The sequence below is a fragment of the Osmerus eperlanus genome, chromosome 10, assembly GCF_963692335.1.
Source record: "Osmerus eperlanus chromosome 10, fOsmEpe2.1, whole genome shotgun sequence".
NCBI classification, from domain to species: domain Eukaryota; kingdom Metazoa; phylum Chordata; class Actinopteri; order Osmeriformes; family Osmeridae; genus Osmerus; species Osmerus eperlanus.
In genome coordinates, this window is record NC_085027.1 from 6,650,962 (window position 1) to 6,660,724 (window position 9,763).

Consider the following 9,763-nt stretch of genomic DNA (forward strand, 5'->3'; position numbering starts at 1 on the left):
CATCGATATAGAACCAGACAATTGGCTGTTTTGTTTATCTCAAATGTTCATTTCCAAGGCATGCTCCCCGCTTGAGCAAAGCAAGCTCATAAAAACACTTTTTTTTCTGGGGAGATACTAGTCTAACGACTGAATGCAGTCACATCTAAGCTTCTAAAACAACCTGTCACACTTATCTTGAAACCAGGTGTGTATATGTGCGTGCACGTACCTGTGAGTAGCCTATGTTTTGGGGTATGCCAATAAGGCAGTTAAGCATATGGAGAGGACATGTATACAGTTCATTCCATTACAATGTGTGTGTTCACGTGTGTACGTGCCTGCAGATAAATGGCTGTGAATGGCAGCAGATGTTTTGATGTGTTCTTTGAACTCCCATGAAAACGATCCATCTGCATGAAATGAACATATACACACACTGCATAACAGCCTCTTTTGGGCCTCTGAGGTCCAAAGTATGAAATTGTAGGAGAAGTATGGAGAAGGTCGATCATAAGTGAGCAGGCTTCTGGCTATGCGTGTGCTGTGATCAGTCTGACCTTAATAGGATTACGTTGGACTGCAGGTCATGACACTTTACACATGAATGCTGACTATGACCTCACACAAACTTACTCAATTTATTCTCTCCGCATGAACTTCGTTTAACATCGAATTTTTCGACCAAATAAGTCCCACGAAATTCAGGGAATACATTTGCTCAGTAGACACCGACAATGATAGGCACTTATGTATTCTACACATTATAAAATACACATTCCTATTTTATAAAATATAAAATGAATGTATTCATTTGTATTCTAGATATAGTTTAATACAATAAAAAGAGATAGCAAAAAGATGAAAAGCTTAACATACTACTGGGGGCAATAATTAAAGAAACTGATGACCTTTGAGCTAAACCATAGCGTGAGAATCGATATAAAATAAGGTCAACATTTAGGTATCAAGATCAGCTAAACGTTACTTGTTATCGCCTCTCAACACGCAATCGTACACACACTCAAGCTGTAATTGAGCAACATTCTGACTCGCAGCCACCACAAAGAGGTTGGTTAGGGAGCATGACAGCGGACGGGGGAGAAGGGGGAGTAATTGTATCACCTTCCCCCTGCTGACAACAGTGTATACCAGTCCAGATTAGTAACTGAGCTAACAGTCTCCGTCTCCAGCAGTCCTTGTGCTAGCCAATGTTCAGTTCTGCGGGGATAACAATAGTTGCGTGCAGAAATATCTCGGTCATCCATCTTTCTGTCACCTCTCTATATTTGGGCACGAAGGTGCCATAGGCCTACGTTGTTTTCTCGCTGACTCAGAGACCCTGGGAGCGAAAGAGAACATAAAAAGGAAGAGAATATGAAACGCGTGTTCAAAGACAGACCTAACCTCTATTGAAAGAAGATACGGCTATGCGTGACACGCAAAACTAGCCATGCGTGAGACACATTAACGTCGTCTACCCTTCTACCTCTCTTCTCACAGCGGACTGCTTGCAAGCCAATGAATGAGTCGACAGCACATCCACGGGTTAATCATTGTGCCACAGCCCGTTGCGTGCAGACTCTGTTTGCTCTGGCCGTGCCAAGGGTCGCGAGGTTGTGTACAAAAAGAGCAGAGGGAGGCATCGGCCAGGCTCGCGGGTCACCCGTTTTATCAAAACAATCACGGTCCGTTTTGGGGAAGCACGCTACTGTTGTGTAAATACCAAAGTTCACAGTGATTGGCTAGATTCCGCATGGATTTCCTCTATAGAAATCAGTTCATTTGTATGCATATTTCCGTTCTATATGTTGCCTATAGGCCTAGCTTTGATGCTTAGGATAATAATAGCCGTATGAAACAATAATAGGCTAAATAAGTCTCATTGTTCTGTCCTGTATTTTTTTCACATGATTTGTATTACATTGACCCCATATGGTAAAAACACACTGGTAATAATTAGGCCTCAATCAAACAATAAATAAATAGTGAGCATTTAAAAAAGTAACTCACAAAGCCTTTATAACAAAATGGTCCTGTCAACAAAAACTGTACAAGGAAACAATCATATCATATCATATATATACAAACGTCAAAGCATGTGCTTGACAAAAAATGCATGTTGTGCACAGTATTTAGAGAGTATACAGAACAACTTCTGTTTAACTATGCCTCGTCTTAAGGCCCCCACCTTGAGTCTATAGACAATGATGTATGTGTGCGTGTGTGTGTGTGTGTGTGGGGGGGGGGGGGTGTCTGTGTGCGTTTGTGTAATTGTGGGAATGCTTTTTTTGCATGTGCATAGTTTGGGAGGTGTATGTATATAATTCTGTTGGCTTGTGCATGTGGCGAAGTATGTTTGTATCTATGTGGGGTGTGTAGTAAGGCATGTGTGTCTGCAGTGAGTAGTGTTTTTCTTGGACAGCAAAGGCTTATCCCTAGGGCCCTGTTGAGTAATTGTTTGAACCTGCTTCAAGCATAACAATACTCCTTACCCTGCCAGCACAGGATGTCCGGCTCTACCGGCTACTGTGTTGGTGTGTGTACACACACAGATGTAGGCTACATTGTCAAACACACATAGTCCCACAAACACAAAAACTTGCAAAAATACACAGACTCTACAATACATATACACAAATACAAGCACACACACATTCATAAAAACACACATTTAAACTTAAACATCAACACAAAACTATTGATCCTGCTCACTCTCAGTAAATTCTGCTAAATGCATTGTCACTATTATTCATACATTCACATAGTCCCAGTGGTACTTAAGCAGTAGTAGTGTAGCAGCAGTAATTGTGGCTAAGTTACACTGTAGCTAAGCTAAGTTTCTAAGCATGGTAGTAAGTGTAGTGGTCAGCAGTAGTGGTTAGTGGGATAGTGTAGTAATCATAAGTGAAGTAGTAGTAGAGTTGTAGTAAGTAGTGAGAGTTGTAGAGTTGTAGTAGTAGTGAGTATAGTAGTGTAGTAAGTGCAATAGCAGTAGTACATTTCACTATAGGGCCATGTCTCTGTTTTAGTACTTGTAAGCTGCAGCTGTTCTGTGGGCTTTCCCAGGTATAAGGCACTAACCGGAAGTGACCCGAGGCTGTGCCGCTAAAGAGAGTAGCCCCGTCATCAATAGTCTCTACTATAATCAGCAATAAGGAGGTATTGTTGTGTTATTCACTTTCCAGCTTCCTCTTCCTAAAGCAGTCTTTGGTGATTGCTTCATATGCAGCTTTCCTGTGAGCACTCATAAACATCCATAGTAAGCCCACATGAGTGCCCCTTAGATACACTCTCCAACATATCACTCCACTGGTCGACTTGAAAGAGTTCCAGCATTTCCTCAGAACCATCCTGGTTCAACCCACCTGACCTGGACAGGAGTGCAACTGCATTGTTTTTGAAGAAACCAAATGTTTTATGACTGTGACAGACTAGCGTTCCACTCTACGGATGACAGAGAAGTTGACTCTGTTCAATGTTTGTAAAGTTATAACGTTTCTTACATTTATTCTTACTTTGCCGGAAGGGTCTTGGTGGGAATGCAAATTGAAGAGTGGAGTAATTGTCTCGTGTGAGGACGGCCAGGTCTGAAAGGTACACGCACATAGCGGTGGAGCACTTGTGTGCCATTATCTCTTTATCAGGTCTGTTCACCACCAGTTAATCATTTGTGCATGCCAGGACTGAGACACATTGGCTTCATTACACGCAAAGGAGAAAACAGAAGCTTGATGGCCTGATAGGTGGTGATGCTGACATGCTTCCAGACTGGAATTACAAACAACACCTGTCCCTGGTTTTGACGGGTTTGATGAACCTGGTGGCAACGATGATGACCATGCCAATGCTTCATACGGATGAACTGAGAGAAGAAGAAAATGATGAGAATATTATTTATTTTTTTGAATGTGCAATGTGTTTAAACAAGTTTAGGTGGGTGGTTGTGTGTGTGTGTGTGTGTGTGTGTGTGTGTGTGTGTGTGTGTGTGTGTGTGTGAATGAGATACAGAGCGATATTGAACTAATTAACGAGGTAGGTGGAAAAACAGATAAGTGAGAGAAAGAACAAGAGAAAGAGAGACATTGTGAAAGAAAGGCAGTGGAGAGACAGAGAACAGTGAATCACTTTATTTTCTGGATGTGTGTTCCAGCTTTGATCTGGAACACCCAAAACCCCCCCGGTGTTAAATTAACACGTATAATTTTGCAGTGCGCATGGCGCAATACATTGCGTGTGTGCATGTGTGTACACAGTCACAGGTATGTGCATTCATATATGTGTGTGCGTGTGAGAGGGAAAGAACAATGAATGAGAAAAGGGAGGTACCTGTCCTAAATAAACTGTAGTCCCCGTAGGAGCAAGCTGTTCTCCCTCCACACACCCAATCTTTGGCTCGGGGGCTCTGCTACCTGCAAATACAAACACGACAACAAGCCTCCACCCTGCCCCCTCCCTACCTGCCTCTCTCCTTTACCTTACTCTCTCTTCCTCCCTCCCTCTCTTTCCACCCACCCTATTTAACCCATCCACCTCCTCCTCCACCTGCTTACAGTAACACAGGGAGGAAACTGCTTTACCTGTTCTCCTCCTCTCTTGGCGTGCTGCCTCTCTCTGCACCCTGCGGGTCTCCAGTTCCCAGATGAGAACACTCTGTCAAAACTACCCTCCCTGCATGCACCAAGGGCTGCAAACCCTGTGACTGACAGAACAAGTTGAGTTTAAGTTAATGATTGACCAGTGGATGATGAGAATTTGAGGCTGCGGTGGAGGACTTTTGGCAGACCGCTACAGAAAGTGTAGAGGTCCTGTTTGAGTTCTCTTATGCTTTGTTTCCATGTCACTTTAAAACTGGGCTACAAATCAATCTGCCAACAGGCTTATTACTTTGTCTGTCAGGTGTGAACAGCTTATTCCGATTTGATCCCCAGCCAGTTCCTAACAACCAACTGCCAATTAAGAGCCACTGCAATTATTCCATGTTCAAAGTATATGCGACTCGTGTGCTACTGTTCGGCCTCGGGATATCCTGTCATTTTCTGATCTCCTTCTTCTCCCTTCTTCTCTCTCTTTTTTCAGTTCCCCTCCCTCACTCCCCTTATCCATTGGTGTAATGTTCGGGCGTGTTGAGTCTCCCGGGGAAGCTCTGGGCACCATAGTGCCCACTTCCTCTGTTTGCCCACAAGAGGAATATGATTGCAGGCACGTAGTGGTGGTAAATCCTGCAGGCTTCAGTGGAAGATGGCACTGACGATAGGGGCAGGAGGAACAGTAGTGGCACGCACACACTCCCCCTTTACAGGAACCAACACCGTATTAGATCTGCTATTCTTGCCTGGTATGTGCTATATTGAGCTCCTTACAATCTGATGCGGTATTTGAGGTCAACAATCTGATATACACTGGCATGTCACTTACAAGGCCAAGACAAACACCGTCATTATGAATAGTATGTATTTAAATAATGTACAGTTAAGCCTCCTGTTAAATGTGCCTAAAAACGCCTAAACAGCATACCCAAAGTAAATTTGAAGCTGTTCTTGAACCATTTGGAGTACATGCATGTAAATGATCTCTTTTGAAAGCTGACACTCTGAAGTTATTTCCCCTGTTGTCAGGACCCCTGTCAGTCCTACTAGTGTTGAGTAATAGAAGCTTGAACACAAGGAAAGTGAAAATTTATATTTCCGCCTAGATTTTGTTTTGAAAACAGAGGCCTGAAGAGGCCTAGAGGTGGTAGGTATTAGCTGGAAGACTAAATTGGACCACAGGTTGAAGCCTTACCCAATTCAAATTCAAAAGTCAAACATAATACCACAATATATTCATATTTGACACATGTTTTTATAAGAGTACATCCAGGCATTTTCTAAAAGGGCCTTTTGGAGACTCCAAAATGACCCTTTGTAACCAAGGTCAAATACTCAGGATAAAAAGGTATTATTTTTCATAATTGTTATCTCTAATGAAAGGTGGTACTTAGAACTATCATATATAATAGCTAAATCCCTAATTAGTATTACTGAAACACAAAAACTTAAGCATGAACACATTGTAGTGCGTTATCTGATTCCAAGGATTGGCGCACAAAGAACACTGATTCTGTCAACCATATTGCGCAATCGACTGTTATTTTGAAGGCTCCACAGACGCATACAAATGAGGTATTGGCATTTTCAGCTAGCTGTCAGCTACAAGGCTAACGAGCTAATTTCAGAGCCAGTCGAAGCCAGTTCGAGAAATTTGTTTAGAACGAGTGTGTGGGGGGGGGGGGGGGGGGGGGGGGGGGGACGCACAGACCTAGTTGGCTTTAGAGGGCTGTCAACGGGGCATGGAAGCTCCTATTGGGTCAATCAGGTGTCAATCAAAAGGGGAGGGTTCAACGGACATTTTGATGCCTTCATATTGTAAATACTCCGTTGCTAACCGGAGAAAAGAACATTTTTATGTGAACAAGTTGTTTCTTCCGTCGGCTAACTTGCATAATGAAACAAAGGATAATGGCTATTCATGAACGTAAAACATTGTATTTGGACGAATTACTTTACATGGTTAGATACTTTGAACCCTTGGGACTGTAAGCAGATCAAGTTTTGATGGCATGATTTGCACACCTGGACCTATTTGAACCACTTAGGGTGAGTAAAACTTTTTTCTTTGGCATTGTTGAAGGAATGTTCACCGGAAAAAGACGTTGACTTTGCTTGCTATTGCGACTTGATCTTGAATTGGTTTATTTCAATGGAAGCACAAGAATCGTAGCTTTCCAATGATGTATAACATGTGTAACGTCTAAAAAATATATTTGTTAGAATTTAGTGCGTCGTAACTGAGGGAGGGGGAGGCAGCATTTTTGTCTCCCGGGCGAAACAGGATGACAAAAGGGGATAATCAGTGTACAAATGAGATTTCACCAACCAGCCACATATTTGATCTTAAATTGATAACTTTAAACAATATGCTTCCTGTCACTTTTATACACAGATACTGTGATGATTCTCTGTGAGTTGAAGCCAGCAAATGTACAATAGATGACCTTTCACACATGGCTGACATTAGGCACAATTTTGGAGAGCATGCCTGACTGAGAGGACACAATCGGAGTACGAAGGAGGTAGAGGATGAGAGAATAAGGAACCGGAGGAGGGAGAGAGACAGGGGAAGAGAAGGGAGAGAAGGGATGGAAGAGAGACCGCAGTGACAGAAATGAGGAGATGAAAGACATGCACATATGGGTGGGGAAGTGACAACAGCTGTCTCTCCTCCATTTAAGTTGATGTGGATCAGCTTGTTTTAAACCTGTGTACATAGACAGCGAGGAGAACAGTGAGTCAAGGAATAGGTATGCATCATTGTGTGCTGCCATATCCTCTATGACTAACTATATGAGACTGTGACTAAGTCTGACTTCCAACAGTTCCAATAATGCTTAGCAGGGAGTTACTGTATGCATTTTCAAGTTATGAAAAAAACGGAAGTGAGTCAGTGAGTGATAGCAATTCCTATCTCCTCACAGTGGCGTGCTACTTGCAAGGTTAATTTGGTTAGTTACTGGAGATGTCAGGGATTGATAAAACATCAGGCTCATACCGTCTCCTGTTACTTTGAATAAAGCTGCAGAAACTAGTTATCAAGATCGATTGTCTGAAAGGCAACAAAATCCTACTTCAAAATAAGGATTCAGAGGTCATATCAGTTTCTCCTACCATTCTCTGATGCAATACAACATCAAAGGAGTCTTAGACTTGCAAATGACACCCAACACATTGTATGGCGTTTAGCTTCTGATATCAGGTGTGGAGTGCGGTAACGAAGTGTGAACTCAGAAAGGATTTCACAGACTCCTGTATCTCCTTTATCTTAAGATCTGTACCTCTTTTGTCAAGTACACTGCTCAGGGTTGGAATGTGTGTGTTTCAGTTTACAAGTGCCTCGAAGTCTGCACACTGACTAAACAACCTAGAAGGCAATTCCCATTCACAAATCAACATGTGTGAATGACAAAGGTTATTTGATTCTCTCCCTCTCCGTCTCTCTCTCACAAATAAAGTTATCAAGTTTCAGCGGTTTGATCACCCGGGATGTAAAGGGAAATGTTTCCTTTGTTACACCCATAGATGTTATACACATGTTATAATTTGAACTCTTACACCTTTGTTAGCCCTCCCCCCTTTCTCTCAAACTTGATCTTTCTTAGTATCTCTTAGTATATCTTAGTCTCTCTCTCTCTCTCTCTCTCTCTCTCTCTCTCTCTCTCTCTCTCTCTCTCTCTCTCACACACACACACCAGCTGTAAAGACAAGAGTATCTAAGAGGATATTCTCACGCCAACCCCAAGGCTTGTCCATCATATTCACAACAACCTCAGAGGGCAACAGAGTGCATTCAGGAGAGCTGTGGAAAAGAGTGCGTGCCAGGAGGGAGGGAATGTGTTTGAGTGTGTGTTTTTGAAACATCCTATATGTGAAACGCCCCATTGCTCATGAAACCTGAGATGGCCTCTCTTTCTAAGGACGGGGTGCTCTGTGTGAACTTTATAAATGTATCTTTGGTGAAAATGAATAGCCTGCTGCACGCAATAAGATAGAATGCATCAACCTGGGCTACAGTCTGTCTCTCCAGAGTCCAGAGGAGTTCCTTAGAGACAGCATTTTCTTACACTGATTACCCTCTGTTTTCGTTTGCCGATACAAACACCTGAACCAGGTCAGCTTCTCTATCGTACAGTTTGAATATTCCAGAGTAGATGGCACTGTGTGTTTTGATTGGATCTGGGGCAAGTTGATTCATGGCTTGTGTGATGTTTCTGTCTGTGTGCAGGTGCTTGCAAAATGTCCATTCACCTACATCACAGGTTTGCGTGATATCCAGCACTGTTGTGCAACAGTCGATTTTGTACACAATGAAGAATGTAACCCAAAGAAACACGCAGAGAGAAAGACCCCATCAGAGAAAATACTATGCCACAAATACTATACCATGTCTCTTTGTTGCACCCTCGAACAAACCAACAGGTATAGTAATCACTGTCACTATCAGTAGTGACGTGCATGTCTGTGTGTGCATCCTTATAAAACACAACAAACACACACAGACACATATATACACACAGGACAAGATCACAGGTTCACATCTTAAATCAACATTTCTTGCGCAGAAAACCATTAACACATGACAGCCGTGCTTCAGTCTGATGACTGTATTTGTTTACCTGTGCTTTTTTCTCATCATGCAGGAAGTTTTTGCAGATGAAAATGTCCTGGAAAATGTCAGTGAGGCCCGCAGGGAAGGATGCTGTGAAAGAGACTGAGATGAAAAGCCACCACAAGCTGCTCTCACTGCCAAACTGCCATTTTGGATTGTAAATCAAAATGCCTTTCAACTGTCTTCAAATTATGTTTATGTGAGTGTTGCTGTTCTTGCTATCACGCCCCATGTTTCTGGGCACCTCTGGCTTGCGCACCTGCAGACATACACTAACACGTGCACACACTCACACACACAGACTCACACACACACACACACACACACACACACACACACACATAGTAATGAAAACAGAATTTACCTCCCAGCTTCAATAGAGGATCTGTCTCTGTTTTCTCTCACATTAAAATGTCACCATCCCTTTCAACTGACTGCTATTTTTGTTCCAACTCACTTGCCTTATTGGGCCCATTCAGTTTCATATCAATGTTCCACTTTGTTTAAAATGCACGTCCACCAACAATCAGTAAACGTCCTTTTAAGCCTTTTGTTAGCATTAATGATAGGAAAGCACTGA

The 9,763-nt window shown here is 42.6% G+C and overlaps 2 long non-coding RNA genes across 2 annotated transcripts; one reads left to right on the forward strand and one right to left on the reverse strand.

Annotated features, from left to right (window-relative positions):
- Positions 1-846: 846 nt before the first annotated feature.
- On the reverse strand, positions 847-6,252 carry LOC134028488 (uncharacterized). Its single transcript, XR_009931534.1, has 3 exons — positions 4,309-6,252; positions 1,469-3,844; positions 847-1,321 (listed from the first exon to the last, which is right to left on the reverse strand). It is a non-coding gene; the product is annotated as an uncharacterized LOC134028488 (long non-coding RNA).
- A 2,112-nt stretch (positions 6,253-8,364) lies between these two features.
- Positions 8,365-9,763, forward strand: LOC134028450 (uncharacterized). Its single transcript, XR_009931527.1, has 3 exons — positions 8,365-8,685; positions 8,800-8,993; positions 9,215-9,763. It is a non-coding gene; the product is annotated as an uncharacterized LOC134028450 (long non-coding RNA).